Source organism: Monodelphis domestica, chromosome 3 (assembly GCF_027887165.1).
Source record: "Monodelphis domestica isolate mMonDom1 chromosome 3, mMonDom1.pri, whole genome shotgun sequence".
Classification (NCBI taxonomy): Eukaryota; Metazoa; Chordata; class Mammalia; order Didelphimorphia; family Didelphidae; genus Monodelphis; species Monodelphis domestica.
The window spans coordinates 100,241,106-100,261,614 of NC_077229.1; the positions used below are offsets into that span (position 1 = coordinate 100,241,106).

Sequence of the window (20,509 nt, forward strand, 5' to 3'; positions counted from 1 at the left end):
ATACCTGAAAAGGAATCTGCATAACAGCATGACACATAAGTCTTTGAACAAATATTTCTAGTGAGAAGGAACACAGTTCAACCAAGTCATCTAGCTCCACTTTTGGAGAGCTCTAATTGTTAAGAAGTTTTTCTTGATATAAAACCTCAATTGGCTTTAAAAAAAGTAACTTTCATCCATTGCTCCTAGTTCTGTTCCATGGGGCCAAAAAATTGAGAGGTTGTAAAAAAAATAGAATTCATATGTTTACTATGGGTGTTCAGAGAGGGGTAGTATCTCTGGTATGGAGGGCTTGTCATGCCCTCACTGACCCCCACCTGACACCCTGCTCTCACTTGTAGCATGCGGCAGTGGCCACACCCTGGACAACGGCTTCGACAGGCGGGCTAACCTTGTGAGTGTAGCCATCGGGTCGTCGACCCCTGGTGAACCAGGTCTCTGCCCACCCAGCATGTGAAGACTGCTTTGGTGGAACAGATGGAAGAAAGCAATAAGAAGGTTCAACGGCTGAGATGGCAACGCAGCAAAGCACTGTGGAGTGCTTAGGGCGTGTTGGAGCACAAAAGACAACATAGCCATCCAATGCAGCTGAGGAAGTCTCCAGGTGTAACGACTTTCCATGACACTGGACCCAGGCTTCCAACGCCGAGAGAGTGGGACTGTCTCTGTGCATCGACTTTTCCACTTAAATCTCCTTCACGCACAAGTGTCTTTGTGCACACTCATCTATCATAGATGAAAACACACAAAGATAATCGTCATTCTCGGTTACCAAGAGACTACTACCACATAACACTATGAAACAGGCACTCTGCTAAACACTTTACAAATATTATCTCATTAAAACTTCAAAACAACCTTGTAAGTTCAAAGATTTTATTAGCTCAGTTTTGAAGTTGAGGAAATGGAGGCAAACAGAAGTTAAGCAACTTGCCCAGGGTCACTTAGCTAGTAACTCAGGCCCAATTTGAACAAAGGTCATTTTGATTCCAGACCATGTCTCCCAATTCTGAAATTCTGTGGTTTGGGGATGATGGTTATAACTTATATGTAAAATTAAGAACAATTTTAATGGAAGTCATCACATTGAAAACTCATGATATCTGAGCTACTTGGAATGCAAGCTTTCAAAACATAAAGACTTAAAGAAGGAAATTAGAACTGTGTGTGAACAAGAAGTTCAAATAAATCCCATCATTCTGTCCTCTGCCAGAGGTATCATGAACTGGCTTTCAGTGACCCTACAATGTATACACCAATGTTTTTATTCATTTACAAAGAGTAGTTTAATAGCCTGAAGAACCTTCTGTTTATTCTGTAGTCTTGGGTGTTAAATGAAAGACTTAGTTTCTTTGGGCTCACTGTCTCTTCATTGCAAGTCTTAAGTTAAGGTGAGAAAGAATAAAGTCTGTGACTCAGGAGATCCTCATAGATCAGGCAGCAAGGGTTCCATCAGGGTAGGTTTCAGGGATATTTGGTGCTCCATGTTGATGCTGGTTTCATTGTACCCATGGTGACAGGTAAAACAGAATGTGCCTGTGGAAAAAAACATGAGACCTAATATTCCTTGGGATTTATCTTTAGATGTGTTCAGACGTCTTGGCTCTGACAAGGACACCGGAGGAATATTTTCTGGGAAGACTGAAAGGAGTAGCAGGGAGGAAACAGAATCCTAACAAAAAGTTCTAGCAACCGAGGCTAAGTCATTGGGGGAGGAAGGGGTGGGGACATAAGGTGTATATGTTGCTTGAAGGAAGTCTTTTGGGCACAACCACTCCAGGCTCCACTGCTGAGGTAGATTGAAGACAATAGCATGAATCCTGAGCTCAGTAGTTTACTTGAAATAGTGGGGAGAAAAGTGCAGGTCTCTGTTCACTTTGGGAAATTTTTCCAGGAGAGGAGCCTGACTATCATAAAGCACTGTGGATTGGAGGGATGGTGAGGTTGTGAATGAGCTGGTACTAAAAAGGACAAAGGACAGAAAATGGGAAGCAGCAGTGTCCCATTTAACCCCAGGAAAGAATGAAGGAGTGAGGGGCACAGTCTTTATAGTTGTTCTGCTAGTGTCCTGGTACACCTTGGTAGTCCTGCGTACTAGTATAATTCTAAACAGAAAGAAGGAAGAAGAAAATGAGCAATAAGAAGAAATAAGGAGGGTAGAGGGAGACAAAGAAAAAAAATGAAGAGAGGAAGAAGGGATGGAGAGAAAAGGTTTCATGATCTTGCTTTTTTGTTACAGCCCACAGTTTCTTCCCTAAGTTCCTCCAGGCCAAGTCCTAAGCTTCCTCACCTTCTTCCTTGAGCCCTCTCCTTCCTCAGTTATCTCTGTTAGCTTTGCCCTTGTGAACCTTCTCCCATTCCCTCCCAAATTGAGCATCTTTATACCCCAGGGTAAAGACATGGATTACTCAATTACTTCCCCAGGGCCATCTGACCATTCACATTATCTCACCTAGTATACTGGACAAGCCCCAGTTACCTGAATCAGTAGAGAATGAACCACCACTGATAGTAGGCCAAAAACATCCTTAGCATCGGCAGAAAAAAGATAATATTGTCTATATTGCTGATATTCACTGAAAACTGCAGCATCATAAAGAAGGAAAACAAAGCCATACGTATATTCAAAAGTGTTATTAAGATCGTCGTGAAGACTGTTATAACAGTCCAAACAAGCCAGTTCATCCAATCATCCACAAAAAAAAACCCTGAAGAGTTAAAAAAAAAAGATTATCACCTGTTAGAAACTGGTGCAAAGTAGACTATATAGTTTCCCTTCCTACTGTTCTCCTCTAGAATGGTTGGAAATTCTTGTCCATTCCCCTATCCCCAGACATGGCCCACAGGTGGCTTTCTCCACAACCTCTGGATTATCCAACAGACCATATTTTATACAACATGATCCATCCTCAGGGCAAATTCTCAGGAACCTCTCCCCCCTACACACACACACACACACACACACACACACACACACACACACACACACACACATCTCTGCCCAATTCCTCAAGTCATAAATGGACCACTATACAGAAGAAGAGAGATCCATATGCTGCTAGGGGAACCTGGGATGAGGGTTGTCTGTCTTTGAGAAGGAAAAAGATACTGGGGTTCAGGATTGTTCATCAATTCTAGTACCAACAGAATGAGGAGAGGGAGTGGACACCCAGTGAGGGAGAATTTCATGAGGATTGCCCAATAAATCATTAATTACCCTCCCCTTACCCATGCTCCCAGGTTCCAGTTACCTGGGCAACCATGTTTTGTCCAGACGTAACAAATAAAAGCACCCAGATCAATAGAAGAAGTCACTGCCAGTATCCCATTCAGCTGCCAGAAAAAGGCACATTTCTTTATTTTTTCTTTTCTTTTCCTTCTCTTCTCTAAGTGTTGCCATTTATCTGAAAGAAGACACCCAAAGTCAAGGCTATAATGACTCAGCCCCTTAACCACCTGGACTATCAACTATGACTAAAGGACTCAGGCACTCCAAAAGACTCCTAGTAGGAGTTTTCTCTAATTAAATCTGTTTCATAGAAGATGACCACTGTCCCAACTCTCTCAACTGAAGATAAATAAAAGGAACTGAATTAAAGACATGCGAATCTTTGGTGATCCTATCACCCCAAAGACAGCTCATTACTACTTTTTGCACCCATGTTTTCTCATACAAGGGACATTCCAGAAGATAGAGACAACCATCCACTGAGAAAGAAGGAGAAGTAGTGGGAGGATGCAGAGGATGAGAGAAAATACCTCAGCTCTAGTCACAGACTCTCAAGGAAAGAAGAACTCTAATTGTAAATGTGATACATATAGTATTCCTATAACTTTTCTATCTATATTATTTTATAACTAACTTATGGGTAACCCCCCTGAAGATTCCAAATGGTATTTATCATGGAGGCTACAGATGCTATTGTTGGGTTAAACGGATTATGGTTAGGGTGGTAGCAATGAGTGCTCATATTCTTAAACCTTCTCTACTCATACTGGCCCATAAGTTTCAGGAACCATGACTTACTTATATATTCTATACTTACTTCTGATGTCGAAGGCGACATATATAGACAATGTAAATGACATTATCCACACACTAATGGTGTCCCTCAATATATTGGCCACCTGGGGATCCATTGATATCTCCTCTTCCACACCTGAAATATATCATGATAACTGAGAGGCAACTAACGAGCACATTCTGGCCAAGCACAGGAGTAGGCTTCCCATATGGGTATTTTTTGCTTCAACCCTTACCTTCTGTCTTAATTCTAAGGCAGAAAAGTGGCAAGGGCTAGGCAATTAAGGTTAGGCAATTTGCCTAAGGTCACACAGCTAGGAAGTGTCTGAGACCAGATTTGAACCCAGGTCCTCTATCCACTAAGCAATGTGCTCTATCCACTAAGCAATCTAGAAGCCCTTCCATATAGTCTTTGGGAATTCACTCCCCAAATAGAAGGTCAATTATAGGGAAATCTTCCTAGAGGAGAGGGAAATCTTTGGCCCTGCTAAAGAAGGAGGATGGAGATGTGGCTGAGCATTGGGAAAACATTGGTTATTACCACACATTCCAGGCTTCCCAACCACTTGCCCCATCATTGTGTCCCCACTGCTCCCTCTTTCATTCCCTGAACCTAATTATCACCTACAATTTCTTCCTCTTAAACCCCATTAACCTTCTACTGACTATACAGAGGGAGCTACAAAGAAAATGTTAATGTGACATGTATGAAGATATGCTGCTTTTTATATTTTGGGGAGTCAGTTGATCAGTTTGTTAATAAGGATATATCAGATAACTACTGAGTGCCAGGCATTGAGCTAAACAGGGAGTGTTTAAAAAAAGGTAAAAGACAATCTCTGGTCTCAAGGAACTCATAGTCTAATGGGGGAGATAACTTGTAACAGCTTTAGGCAAATAGTTGGCTGCTAAGTGGTGTAGTGAATAGTGCACTGGGCTTGGAATCATCTTTATGAGTTCAAATCTGGGCTGTGTGACCCTGAACAAATCACTTGAACCTCAGTTCCTCTGTTTGTCTCATTTCTTCATTTGTAGAATGAGCTGAAAAAGACAATGGCAAAACACTTCAATATCTTTGCCAAGAAAACACCAAAATGGAAACACTGAGTCAGATAGCACTGAAACAACTGAAAAACAACATTCCCTCTTTCCTTGTTTTCTTTCCTTCCTTCCTATCTCCCTTTCCCAGTGCTTAGGCCAGTGCCTGGCACATATTGGTACTTAATAAATGATTATTCAATTGAATGGTTCTCACTGGATTCTTCACAATAATTCTATGAGGTATAAGATGTTATTAACCCTGCTTTTCATATGAGCAAAATGAGGAGACTGGACCAGAGTCACCCAGATCTTTCTGGCTCCAACTATGAGAAATCTCACTCACCCCCTTCTGAATTCTGTTGTGTTCATAATCTCATTCCCCAACCTATGTTTTATGGCCCACTGCATGTGAAAGGGTTCAAATGGATAATATTGATGCCAGTGATATTTTTCTCATTAAATTATTAGGTAAAAATCATGTATATGATAAATAAATGCAACAGTTTCCTACATCAGATTATCAGTAACTTCCTACATCAAAACCACATCAAGCTCATCTATTCTGTTGCTAAATTTACTCTCAACTTTCTGCACCCTCTTCCATTATTCCATGACATATTCCATGGCCCATCCTTACTAGAATGATGTATCCTATCAATGTACTTGAAAGCCCAAAGCATTCCTCAGTCAAATCAGTCTGGGTACTTCTTGTCTTTTGTACCTTCTACTAACTGTACATGTGAAGACACATCTAGGCTAGGTCACTAGAGTTGAACTAAATGATGCTTCTTTTACATGTCTCCTTTGTTACTTCCTTTTTCTTTTTTGGTTTCCCCTTTTTCTATTACTTCTTCTAAGTCTTCCAACTTCTTTGTTTTATCCCTTCTGTTGAAACCTACAAAATTGGCATTGGAAAAGAAGAAGACAAATCTTGTCTGAACACATGCTTCATGATGGACTATCCCTGACCTACTCAGCATTAATTTTCTTGCCATTACCCGAGAACTATTAACTCCTTTCCCACACCAGAATAGCACCTCAATAGAGCATGCTAGTTTATATTTTTTCAGAGTGCAACTACACCTTGTTTCTGCTCTGATGGAACAGAAGGGCCTAATAATGAATGACCTCATGCTACCAAGAGGTAGTATTCAAAATCATGTCATACCAAAAATCAGGTCAAGTCTATTCCACCATTCTTGATTCATTCAATGACAAATTCATTTGCAGCTTTGTAAGCCTACCAGATGATAGTGACTTCAGAGACTGTTTGGTATAATTGTCTGAAATTGTAGAAACATCAAAAAAGTGACTCCATATGGGGTGTTTGAAGAAATGGAAAGAGAAAAAAGAGGTGAATGAAAGAAACCAAGAGTGGTTCCTGGTAGAGTTGTTAGGTAATGAGAAACTGAATGACTTGGAAGATTACAGGAAGGAAAAAAGGACAATCTCTGTACACTCCGCTCTCAGTTTTTAGTGATTTTCCTACTCAACCCTGAATTAGGCCTAGAGAAACAAAAAAGAAAGTATTGGTGTATCTTATCCCTCTCTGGGTTGGCAGGCAGTGTTGAAGATTTCATGGGATAAAATAGTTGAAAACTTATTTGAGAATTCTGGCATTTGGAGTTTTGTCCATTTTCCTGCTTGGGGAAATATTGGGAACAGATGAGAATGCTGCAACACCAGGGATAGCTTGAATGAGTCTTTCAAGAGTTTTGAGAGGGTGAGAGTTGGACAGGCAGACATTGTCCTGGCAGAGGTGGCAGAGGGTGTTGAGCTCGGCACTAGTGATGTCAAGGTCATTTACCTCAAATAACTGGCATGACAGCACCAAAGTAGAAGATAAGCCTGATCCTCAGTGGACATCCATCTTATGTCTTGTCATGAATCCAGGTGACTGAAGAATTATCTTTTTTTTTTCTTTTCCCACTGCCTATTCTCAACGTTCATCATTTTGGACAGAGACTTCAAATGAAAATTTCCTATTCCCTTTAAGTTGTTCTTTACTGTTTAAAGGCAAGTCTAATCTGTTAAGCATAGTATCTCTAGATAAAAGAAATCAATCTCTATTGTGCTCTTGGGTTTTGTACATCTTGAAACTGCCCCGTGTGGCAAAGGTATCGAGCTGGCTTGGTGATCAGATTGATATTTTGGGATTGGAGCTATTTTGAGCCCAAGACTCTTTCTTCTGACCAGTTTAGAGAAGAAGAACTGGGACTATGATCAGTGCTTCTCTAAATCTGAGGCACATGGAGATCAGGACTAGAGGGGATGGGCCCAACAACTACTGAAAATCCCATCAGCTGGTAAAATGAAAGGAGAGTTAGCTCTCTTCCATAAGCTCCTAGAAATGTAACCCCAGACTTCAATCTCACTGCCTGTGAGTGGGACCAGATCTGGGGAGATGGTTGGAGGGTATAAATTCCCATGGAGAAGCAACTAACATGTTTCTTTTTCATTTTCACTATGTGTAATTAACTATATGATCACAGTATGATGGTTGTTCAAAAGGTACACAATTGTACCTTTTGAATGTGAGATACAGGTTTAATTGATTGACAAGAGATTTTCAGAACTGATTAGGGGCTTTAGCATTATCATGTTCAACTTTCAATTTTTTGTAAGTGACCATATCTGTGAGCTCTCTCCGGGTCATTCCACCAGACCTCCAGCTTGGTCTCTTGGCTTGGGGAAGGAGAATAACATTCTGCCTTCAGCTCTAGGTATCCTTTTCCTATCTCCTTGAGAGGACTTCACCCTGTGAGTGGGGATTTTTTATTCCCTTTGTCTATTTTGTTCATCAATTGGAATTTGAATTACCCCTACTTAACAAAGAGAGTTCACACTTACTTAGTCATTCACACTTAGTTAGTCCTAAAAGACCACAAGCACTGCCCCCCCTCCCCACTGCAGTGCCAGGCAAATTGAGAGACTTTGATTGGTTCCTGAGATGTGATAGACCAGCCCACATTGAAAGTAAGGAGAAAGCAGAGAGACAGAGAGTGAGGTGGAGGAAAGGATTTATAAAAGCCAGCTGAGGGCATTCTGATTTACTTCCACTACCTTGGAGGGATTTTAGTACCTTGGTGGCTCTTATTGAAGGAGGACTTCTGCTTTGGTGTCTCTACTTTGGTGGGTCTTCTGTGTTCGAGGGATTCTTCTGCCTTGGATTTTGGTGTTGGTGATTGATTCTGTGCTGGTAAGACTTTCTGAAGAGACTACAGAGACTCCTGGTTGGAGATGAGGACTTGAATAAGTTTTTGTTGGAGTTGAGCTGGATTTCGTTGGATTGGCAATTATAGGGCATTTAGCTAGTATAATAAAAGAAGATAATACTTGTTTTAAAATATGTTTATATCAGGCTTTTTAATAAGACTCATTTCCTATATTATGTCAAATGTAATAAATGATTATCAAAACACATAGTGATCAGACTAAAACTGGAGGCAAATTACTACACAGATGGTGGAGTGAAGGACTGAGGCAGCTTACTAAATGAAGTGTATTTATTTCTTCTTAGTAGTAGGTAGAGGAATAGAATGGAGGAAAAGGGTTAAGAGATATCTTATATAATCCCTAATAACTAGTATTACTTCTATATAAAACACCGCCCAACTTTTCTACCAGGAGCATCTTCTTGTCTGATAAATCAGACTTGCACTAGACTACACTATCTGAGTAAAGCAACCCTCTAACTTACTTAGCTTATTTCCAAAACAATGAACCTTAAATATATATTAAATTTTTTACAGTTTGAAAGCAGCTCTATGTCTGCCCAACTTAAAAGATTTAGCTGTCTGTCAGTTCTCAGACAAATTAGGTCTCTAATTCCCCCTGTGGCGCTTCAGGGAAAAGCACTCAGTAAAATCTATTTAGTAGAAAGGTTTCTCTTCTTCAGTTTTAGTTTTCTTATATCTCTTCTTTTTATCTTCAAATATCATCAGCCATCTTCCAGACCCAGAGATCAAAAAGTTTCCACTGTCCTCTCCAAGTATCAGAGAAGACTGGCTCCTAACTGACTCCAAACTCCTAATTACTCAACTTTTTCATTCCTCATGACCAGTTACTCTTCTACCCTACTTAAGTTATAGAGAGAAATGATCATACACTGATGTCTGTAAATGTACTGCTTCTATGTTTATTGCTGGGGGCAAGTCACAGCTGACTAAGTTCTTGGAGTTTATTTAAAATTGCAGTCTGTGATTCCCCAATGTAAGGACGATAGACTTAGACCTAGAAGAAAAAGTTAGCCCTGACTTAAAATCTTATAACATCCCAGTTCGGGCTAGACAACCAACAGCAATCCCCCCAGCTGAGGGAAAGAGGAGTGAATGGTCACGAATGAGGGGTCCCCCTCCATGACCCCCAGATTCTCTGCTTTAGCAGAGAAAAGTCCATTTTCAACCTCTTGTCACCTGCCTTTTCAAATAAGGCTTGTGGAGCCAAAAATTTTTCACCTCTCACAGTTTTCAAGGGATAGTACCTTGTGTAAACCTCAAATTTCCTTAGACTTATAAATGTTGGAAATTTCACCATTGGGATATTTCATACTTGGAAAATTTCTTACTGATAGTCTATTGGAATGGGAACTCCATTGGCATGGGAGGTTCCTTCTCTTCCCTTCTTAAGATTACTTTAGGACAGAAAACCTTTTGCTGAACAATGGAAAGGACTTTGACCTATGCTTAAGCATAGAACAGGAATTTCTTTGAGTCTTGATTGATTTTAGAATTGATACAATGGAGATACTTGGAATAAATCTCCACCCTATTCAGTCCTAATAGGATTGAGTAAGGGCTGCAGCCTAGATCAAAATTTAATTATTCCAATCTCTACCATACTCAAGTTAAAAGGATTTAGAAAGGGCTGGAACAAAGGAGTAAAGATTTAATCATTTGAAAAATATGACCTTCAACAGACATGTGCAAAAGCGAGAAACCTCTGGGCGGTCCTGGGTTAAGCTAGAGCCTCCATTGACAGGGAAATTGATGAAGAGTGATTGGTAGATGTGAGGACTGAGGGGAGGCAACTTGGATGGTTTCCTTAAAGATAGGAGGGTCTGGAGACTAAGGGAGGAGGATTGAGTTTTTTGGTCGGTGGTTCCTGGGCTCTGAGGAAGCTTGCTCTGAAGGAAGCTGAAGGTGGGGGCCTCTGAGACTGTTTCTCCATTTTGGACACGTGAGTAATAGGGACTGATCTCCTTTCTTTGCCCCAGCTATCTAAGGGCTTGGGCCTTTATGCCCAGCCTAAACAGAAGGGGTATTTAAGCCCTATTCCCTTCTCTCCCCTTTCTCTCTCTATATATATCTCTAATTCCTTTCTTGCTCCTATTGTAATTAAACTCCAAAAAAGGCTGACGGCTGACTTGAGTTTTTCATTTAGGAATTACATAGCTGATTCCTGGGCGACCTTAAATTAATATATATCAGTCTTTTAAAGTGATTCCCTTGTAACACTTGGAAACAGCAAGATGGGTTTTTTCATTCTTTCTTCTTCCTTTTTGTTTCTTCCTCAAGATCTTGAGTAAACAATTAATTGTTAAAAGCATGCTTCCTTTAGTATATGTTTAATGTTTGTTTTGTGTGACTCCATTCATGTCTCTGTCATAAGTTTTGTGTTTGTGTTTCCTTAATTGGTCATTTACAAAAATTGCTTCAAAGCCTTCTGCTGAAAAGTGGTAATTTATGGTCCATAAATCTTCTCTCATTTTGTTTTGGAAAGGGCCCATCCAGAAAAGAAAGAGAGAAAGAATGATTTGGAACACACAAAGGGAACTTTTATCCCCAAAATTGCCTATTCTCTGAGATTTGATATAAAAGATCTATATAGGTAACCTTGGAAAACTGCTAATTAGTCTGAGAATGTACTTTGATGATTGGAATTTTATGGTGATGAGTGTGTTTCAGTTAGAAGTGATATGTTAGCTAAATTCAATTCTGTTCAAGCCAGTGTCTGTTTATCAACACTAGGACCGATAGGAGATAGTAATTGCAATAAGTTCAGAACTCAAGAGGAATTTTCCTTTTTAAAAGGCAAAAAACCATACTGATTGCTTAGTAAAACATAAGATATTTATGTGTAAAATTCAGTCAGACAACAGTTATAGTGGAGAATTTTTCCTAAGAATTAAATGTTGAATTTCAAAATGAGATGTCCTTTAAAGATAGCAAGAAGTGATTGCATGTTAGCATTGAGATTTTAGAAGTTCAGAACTGGTAATTAGAATATGTGAATTTGCATAATTGTTAAGTATGTGATTTATGGCTTATGTTCGAAGTTTTGAACAATGTTATACTTGATTGGGAATATATGTACTATGAATGAGAAGAAACATATCTATTCAAATCTATTGAAAATAAATTCAAAATTAATATTCAAATATATTACATATCATAATAGATGTACACAAAATATGTATGAATTTGTGCTGTGATGAAAATTAATTTTATGCATATTGTGTATGGGGCAATTGGCAAAGGAAATTTGACCAGTCCAGAAGTCAAATATGATTCATTATTAGGCTATTAACTATAGGTAAAAGGTAGTTGCCTTTCCCCTATTTATAGTAAGAATAATATAAATTAAAAATGAAGGTTTTATTCTGCTTGGAGCAGAAGTTTGAAAGGAAAACTGGAATCTTAAGTAAATGGTAGGGAACTTTAAACAAAGTGAATTTGAAAGTTGATTTTAATTAATATATAGAGAATGATTTAATATCAAGATTTTAAAAATATGTAACTAAAGTGTTAAAAAAGGATTGGAAAAAAAAAAGGAAAGATCTTCTCAGACTACAAGGGCAGTCAAGCAGTTACTGTCTTGGAAATGTTCCAAAAGTAATTTATCCCCTTCCTCAGGTACAGGAAGGAGAACAAAAGTGCTTGCAATTATTTTACATTTATATTAAGGGACCAATAGAAGAAAATATTTAAAACATATAAAAGTTTTTAGAGACCTTATCTAAACTTTAGAAATATAATTTGAAAAACCTGAGAGGTTAGCTGATAGCTGGAATAAATCTTGATCTGATAATAGGACATATTACACCAAAGGCTTAAAGAAGTAACAGGAATCTTGAGAATTTATTTGAGTATGCCTAAATGTTATAATTTCTATATGCTACTATTAAGTAAAAATGTGAGCTTTTCTGGAAGCAGACAGGAATAAAAGTTTTTTAATTGAAACTGCACAATTTGGCTATGTGATACAATAGCAAAAGTTAAAACTATAAATCAAGAATCCTAAAGAAGCTCAGGTTAGGGAACATGCCTTCCTTTTAATAACAATTGATATATTACAGTTAGTTAAACAAAAATAAAAATGTAATGATTTATGAATAATTGGATTAACTATTTAAGATGCTAATGTGAATAGATTAGAATTGAAAGACATGGTTCAAGTGGTTAGGATAAACTTTTGAGAAAATATCTAGATTACTATTTATACATCAACATGTCCGTTTTTTCTGTAAATGCTTTTGTGTGAACCGTAATACATTCATGATATAAATTTAAGATCATATTTTGAAAAGTTAAGTACATTAACCCCTCAAAGGAATTGTTTAGAATTACTAGGATACAAATATTCATAACCTTGCTACATCTTTGTCCCCACAGCTAGACTTAAGTCATCATACACTAGCTGGTAAACAGAAGTAGTTCTTGATTACAAATTATTTCATTGATTTTGGGAAAAGGGATTCCATTATCCACCTACATGTATGGGAATCCACATATAATTTTGAAAACAATAATCCTATGACTTTAAACTAATACTATTAAAGATTTTATTTTAATTTTTGAGTAAACCTGTTACCCCTCCCTCTTCCTACTATAGTAAAGAGAATTCTTAGAGAGAACACTAAAATGTTCTATCATACTAATTTTAAATAGACTTTAAGATAGGATAGGATAGTTTTTTATCACTATAGGGACAAGTATATAAATAAAGCTTCTATGTAGCAAAGTTAGTGAGAATCTTACACCTATTTGAGGTAAATAGTTTAACAATTGCTAGGTTATGTAAACATGCAAGCAACCTGTTTCCAAATTATGACAATGATTAGAATAGGAATATTATTGATAATGGGTAGAGTTTTTGTTACAGAAAATAATAACAATAACAACCACATCCATTATATCTTGCTTTTATTGATTTTACTGCTTAGTCTATGCATGTATATTTTTAAACACAATCTTTTTCCTTCCATTACTGAGATTCTGATTGGCCTACAACTAAATGTTACAAATATAATTTAGTTATTTATAAGGGAAAGATAATCAAAATGTTTAAATAAAAGGTTAAGTCCTCAGGAAATTTTAGATCTCCTGAAGTAAAAGAATTTATTTCACAATATGTTGGTTCCACCAAAATTTTTCTTAATTAACGGACATATCCAAAGCAACATGGAGCACATAAATCACAGAGTCCAGAGAAACAAGATCCATAAAGAAGAAAAGAAAATTCAACTAAAGTTTCATCAATATTACTAATTGCTATTTGGAATAGATATTAAATCCTGCCCATCTGTGTATCATTGGATAACTTTTCTAATCAAATTTTTACTTCTATTCATACTACTGAAGCAATATGCTCTCTGCATCTCCCAAACCTTCAAAATAGATAATGGCCCAACACATACATTCAAAGCTCTTGCTAATTTCAAATTAATCTAAAATTTTAAAAAAGAGTGACAAAAGGTCAATTGGAAAAGTATCATTATTAATCATTGGTAGCCCCAGCCCTCTTCTGGGGGCAAGAATTTGTTTGTGTTTTCCTCCCAGGTACTCCCATATACATTTGGATTCCAGAAGGATTCACCGGTTCCTGCCATGACTCCCATCCCAAAAACAAGCCTGGGAGAATGCGGATACAGAGACTGTGCTAAAATAACAAGATGTTCTACCAACTTGGGAACAAATTGGGACACTTTCAGCCCAAGCAAAACAAAGAATGGATAAGCAACAATTTATGCCTCCTGATTGCACTGCCACCTTAATTCTTGCCATGTTAGCCATTTTATCTGTATCCCCTGGTATTTCTGCCATTGAAAGCCCCTCATCTCCCCTTACTCATTTTTCTTTGTAGAAATTCATAGCTTCTCTCTCCCCTTTCTGTATTGCTGTGCTCTAGTGACAAGAAAAGTTCCAAACCTATTCAAGCTTATGCATTGATTGTACAATATGTTTCCCCCACAACGTATAGAAATTCTTGCTATGTATTTTTAAGAAATTGTCTTAATCCCTCCATTCCTGCTATCATTGTATTTATTGTTAAATAACCACCCTTTATTATGCTTCCTGTTAATATGACTATTGACTGGTACAATGGTTCAGGCATTTATGCTCTACAATTAATTTCCAACACTTTAAACCATCCTAAACCCTTCATCATACCCCTTATTGGATATCACTGAACTCATTGTATCACTAGCAACCTTCCCTACAAGGAGTTCACACTACACAGACAAATCATGACTATCTGTCACTCTGGTGCCTCCCTTTATTCAGTCTCATTCATCACTAATTCATTTTATCTCCGAAGGTGATTTTATCCATATCTTTATTGCTTGTGGATTTGTTCTTGTCTTATTTTTTCTTATTCTTTTTTGCTTTCCAGTCCTCATCCAATACCTAGGGTCCACCGTTTGGAAAGTCCAAATTGAACTGAAGTCTCTTCAGCTCAAAAATTAAAAAAAATGGGGTGTATGCTGGGGCCATCAGTCCATGATGCCTTGACAGAGTGATGCATGGTAGCTTTGGAGGCCACAGAGTGGTCCTTGGCGAGATGTGACTGACTACTCTATTCCCTTTACATGACCTCTTTCATCAATGCCCCTTACCTATGAATTGACATGATTATTATTCCCCCTAGTCTCAAAAGAAATAATGCAAGAGCAAAACACCTGTACCCTAATTCTTCAAAACATCACCAAAAGATCAGACCCTCAAACCCAAATTAAAAAGACAATCGTGGGTTAACTTTTAATTAGGTACATAATTCCCAGCAAAACCACAGCTGCAGGCCAAGTCCAAAACTTTCTCACAAAGCCAGTACACAAATCAATCATAGAGGCCCATACAATTCGTACAGGTACAGTACAGGTACACTAAGCTTCAATATGCCTCAGTAATTCAATTACATAAATCAGTAACTCAAACTCCCTAGTAAGCCACCTGTGACAAAATCACTTATTCTGTCTGCAATCACAATACAAAAATTTAGAATGTTAATCAAGTGATTTCTTAAAAGTTAATGTATCACTTTCCCAATTATCTCTCCTTAATTCTGTATACCTGCATGCCAAGAAAATGGGTATAAAAATAAATCCCAGGCCTGGGAATGTGGAGCAGTTCTTAGATGCAACGCAGTCCCATGGCCATAATGATTAAGCTGCCTTCTGTTTGTTATTTATTTTATTTTATTCATTTTGACAGATTGTTTGCCACCTGTCAGGAACCCTGGAGTTGCAAGTGAGGCTGGACCCTCACAACAGCAGTTTATAAGTTCTGAGATGCCCTTATCTGATCAGATTCCATTGTAATTTCATATCTCCTTCTGCTTTGCAACTCTCCAAATTGTTCTTCATTCACGTGATGGTCCCTAGTCTTTCTCACCCTCAATTGTCTTTTAGGAAATTACCCCAGTACTAGCCACACTCTTCTCCTTTCCCCACTTTGACCTCTTAGTGAATAGGTTTAAGTTGGCAATATCCTCTTCTATTAAATCCCTTACTCTTTATTCTCTTGCAGTCTTAATATATCATGCCTCAGTCTTGGATGACTCCCACTTTTTGCTTCCTTATCTGCTATATACTGATGTTGAATGAAAGTGGAGATAATAATGAAATTGTGCTAATTAGGTGCACTACAAATTTGTGGTATATGACCTCAAATGTGTCCTTACTACTGAAAGGTAATCATTTTACACTTTCGATAAAAGTTCAACCTTCCCTCTCTCCATGTTTGCTTTTCCAAATCTTTTTTATCCCACTTTAAACCTTTCATGAATCATCATTACCCCCACCCTTCTAGCTAAGAACCATGACTCATTTTATTCCTCCAAGTTATTGAAATTATTGAAATTATATGCTGAGGTGAAATCCAGGTTTGCCATATGTTAGCATTATCCAAATGTGAAATGAGGCACTGTAGGTTAGGAAGATGCCAGCAGCGAGAGGAGGAGGAAAGAGAAAGGACACAGGAAAGAACCTGGGGGTAGTTCTGGTTATAAGAGAATGGACTGGGCAATAAGTGAGCATGAGGAGGAAAGGACAGAACCTCAGAACCAAGTTTTCAAGTCTTAGGAAATTAATAAGAGCAAACAGCCTTACTTGGGGTCAATGAGCATCTCAGTGAGGAGGAAGGAAACTAGAAAAGGTGAGAAAGTAGAGCTCTATGGCCTCATGGTCTTCATCACACCTGGAAGGAAACAGAAGAGAAGAGGAAGGACATATGTGATGGTAACACATAGAGTCAGTATTTTTGAGAGGGAAAAGGTGTCATTGAATGTGATAGGAACTGTTTGTTTGTAACTGCTGAACTGTTTGTAATAAGTATATAAAATTACAGTATTTTTGGCAGGGATAAAGATGGGAAGATAGTCATAGGGACAGGGACAGAATCAAAGGGGATCAGTAAATGTAAGAAGAACATAGAAAAGCCAATGTCTTGTGGCAAGAACATAAGATGTGAATGTTTGTGATGGGGTGGTAAGAAATTATTAAATAGGATAGGCATACTTACTGGATTTCTGGGATCAGGCAGCTACCAGTAATAGCATGGAGTAACTTTCTTTGGAGACACAAGAAGGTCCTGAGAAAGAAGCATATAGGCTAGGCTCTCTCTTCCATGCAGATAATTTTCATATTCGTTTAGTCTGAGTCCACACACACTGGAAAAAGGATGCCTATGACTCTTCATACATGATTCCTGCAAAGAGCAAGGGATAGAAGGATGAAGATTGTGAAAAGCAGACCCAAGAGCATCAGCCCCAGGGATAAAAGTAGAGAAGATGCTTTATGAGACTGGAAGAAAAGGAAGCATTCTTAAACCAGTCTCCTGAACATTAACTAATATGAGTTTAGGTAGAAAAAGACACTCTCTGGGGAGAATGCCAAAGATAGCTCTTTCTCTTAGGGAATGGGGGAAGTAGGATGTCAGTACAGCTATCTTTAGTTTTTCCTTTCCTCAGCTTGCAAAGGGCTTGAAGATGTGAATTGGGAGAAAATATGAAATAACAAGACTTTATTGGGGGTAAGGCAGGGAGGTAGAACTCCGTACAATGCTCCCTTAGTTTGTTTTAGGGTTGGGGTGATGACCAGGGTTTCCTTTAATGAGGAGGAGTCTGTGTTCCCTTACAGGCCTATACAGTGAGGCTCATATGCTTACAAATGGGTATAATATACCCTCTTTCTTTCCAGAAGAGGCAACATCAGTGGCCATCCTGTGTGTGTGTGTGTTTGGTGGAGTATGGTTTATTTGGGTGAGATGAATCCTCTAGCCATCCACACTAAGGTGAAAAGAAAGCTTTCCCCAGAGCTGCTTTTTGGTATAACCTGTGCTTGGGTACTGAACCACCCCTTCCCATTTCAGTTTAGACTCTTGAGGTTCCTGCCTCTTCCTCTTATGATCTTTGATCCTGAATGGAGTTAGAAGCCAGAAGAGAGACCTGAGTTCAAAAGATGAAAATCACCCTAGCCCAGAAGAGGAGAAATGGAAGTCCAAGAAAGAGTTCCATGCTTTCAATCTGCTTCCTGTTCTTAAACAACAGCCCAATGTGTCAGTGGGAACTGAGCCATCACATGGACTAATCTGGAAACTGCTAGTTAATATGGGAATGATTATTTCCTAGATCAGTAATGGCAAACCTCTTAGAGATGGAGTGCTGAGATCCACCTCCAACCCCTTCCAGAACAAGTGCTATGCCTGCCCTTCCCCAGAAACCAAGTGCTGTGCCCTGCCCAGCCACCTTACCCTTTACACAAGGTATAATTCATTGGGTTGTTGGGTGGAGTGGTAGGTGAAGTGAGGAATATCCTCAATGAGTGCAGAGAGGGAGAGGGGAGTGGCCTGAGTGCTATGCTCCCCTCCAGTTCTACTACCTCTGAGCAGCCCAACTTACCCTCCAGAAGTCCCATTAGGCTTCTGGGCAGAAGGGCAGGGAATGTGAAAAAAATATCCTCAAGCACAATGGAAAGGGGGAGGGGAGCAGCTCCACTCAAGGCCTTCTGCCTTTCTAGTAACACACTATGGAAGGGGGGGGGGGCTTGTGGTGAAGGTAGCTGTGTACCCCCAAAGAGTGTTCTGCATGCTATCTCTGGCACCCATGCCAAAAGTTCCCCATCATTGCCATAGACCTAATTAATTCCTTCCCCTCTAGTGCTTCTTCCACTGTCATACTACCATTTATTCCTTGCTCTGACCACATTTTGGGGTCCTGGACAGTACCCCTTTCCCCCTATTATTTCAATTGCTTATCCAATGAGTTCCCTCAATCTCCTTGGTCTTGAGGTGACTTCAGTCCCCAATCTCCTTTAGCCTCCTGTTGGTCCAGAGGCCTCTTGTGCATTACAAAGTCAGAAGAATTGCAAGTTCTATTAGGGATCAACTGTTCCTGGACATAGCTCTTATTTGGAAGTATCTGAATTTTACTCTTTGGCCTTGCATCTCATGAAGAGAAGAGTTTCATAGTTGTTTTTTCTCTAATAATAGTAGTCAATTTTGAATTTGAATTAGGAATTTGTAAAGCATTTTATAGAAAATATCTCAAATGGATCTCATAACAATTCTGAGAGAGGCATTATAGAATTCATCATCCCAATTTTAAAGATGAGGAAACAAGTATCAGAAATTTTAAAAGATTTTCCAATAGTCACAGAATTATTGTCACAAGGTGGATATGAGCCTAGTATTATTTGATTCTAACACTTTATCTAATTCTTCATCTGTGCTCTGATAACCAGGATCCCCCCATGAATTCACACAGATTCAACCCTCTCCCACCAGCCTCCATAGATCTCTTAGAAATTCCTCTCTAAAGCCTCTCTCACTCATGTTTTTCTGATCCATTTCCTCTGGGAAGGTATGGGGTAGGGAGTGAGAGAGAGGGGAATCCTAATATTGTGGAGTCTCAAGGATGGATGGAACTTTGGAAATTATCAAGTCCAACATTCCCCCACCCCACCACTATATTCCACTCCACATTCATCCAATCTACATATTCAATCAAAGAGAAAATAGCCAAAAGACAAAAGGTGGCTTGCAGAAGATCACACAAAACATCCATGATAGTGCTTACCGTGGCACCCAGAGGACATCTCCTAGAGAGGGTCCATTGCTCTGTGTTCTACCTAAAGTGAAAGTTAAGAAATGTGGAGAAAGTCAGGGCAGTGACTTTGCAATAGCAGGTGCCCACATTGTAGGGGTGGAGCAGGCAACAAGAAGGATGTTCCCAAGTAGGTGGAGCTCTGGAACAGTATTTGTGTCTAAAGAGATGAAAGGCATCTTGAAATACAGGCTGGTGTATCAACAGTCCTGTTATAAGAAAATCCAAAAATTTTAGTGAAGGGAGAATTGGAGCTCAGGAAAGAGGAGAGAGATTACAAAAGGCAGCATTAGGGACAATATCTGAGGGGGATTTAGACTGCTTTTCTCTGATGCTATGGGTTATTTTCTTGCTGTATAAATTCCCTGTGGCTCCCTATTTTCTGTTTATGTCCCTTACGAAGTGGTCTCTGGCATGTGACTGGCCATAATGAGGTAGGGCTGAGAAAATGAGCAGCATGGGGATCTGGTCATGTGATCACCTGTGGGGATGGGAGTGGGGAACAGAAAAGATGAGCTGATCATCTGAAGAATTCAATTTCAAGATAATATGCATTATGTGGCTTCTATAAGAAAGAAAGAAAGAAAGAAAGAAAGAAAGAAAGAAAGAAAGAAAGAAAGAAAGAAAGAAAGAAAGAAAGAAAGAAAGAAAGAAAGAAAGAAAGAAAGAGAGAGAGAGAAAGAGAGAGAGAGAGAGAGAGAGAGAGAGAGAGAGAAAGAAACAAAGAAACAAAGAGAGACAGAAAGATAAAGGAAGGAAGGAAGGAAGGAAGGAAGGAAGGAAGATAGATACTGCATTACAATACAGGTTAGAATATAATATGTGCATAGGGGAGATCAAAGAGTGGGATAAAGGAATGTGGAAAGGAGCATGTCTTCTAATTCATAGGATCAAGAATGTCTTCTTGGAAAGAGTGATAACTAAGTCAGTACTTAAAGGAAGAAAAGAATTGAAAAATGATTATTCTGAGACTAAAATAATGCAAATTTTATTTTGACTGAGTATCATCAAATGATAGGGTAATCAAGGACTGTGTTAACTTTAATGTGCCATATAAGAAGTGACATTATGGACAGATAAAGGTCTATCTTTAGACTATATGTTAAATGCTTTCTGCAGGCA

General features: G+C 38.7%; 1 long non-coding RNA gene across 3 annotated transcripts; it reads right to left on the reverse strand.

Annotated features, from left to right (window-relative positions):
- Positions 1–859: 859 nt before the first annotated feature.
- On the reverse strand, positions 860–19,821 carry LOC103094869 (uncharacterized). Of its 3 annotated transcripts, XR_008917443.1 has the most exons (8): positions 19,361–19,821; positions 16,807–16,992; positions 16,395–16,482; positions 8,148–8,376; positions 4,047–4,160; positions 3,252–3,404; positions 2,480–2,708; positions 860–1,536 (listed from the first exon to the last, which is right to left on the reverse strand). It is a non-coding gene; the product is annotated as an uncharacterized LOC103094869 (long non-coding RNA). The 3 variants fall into 3 exon arrangements; XR_008917442.1 differs by lacking the exon at positions 16,395–16,482 and having other exon boundaries at positions 19,361–19,818; XR_008917444.1 differs by lacking the exons at positions 4,047–4,160; positions 16,395–16,482 and having other exon boundaries at positions 19,361–19,817.
- Positions 19,822–20,509: the final 688 nt, after the last annotated feature.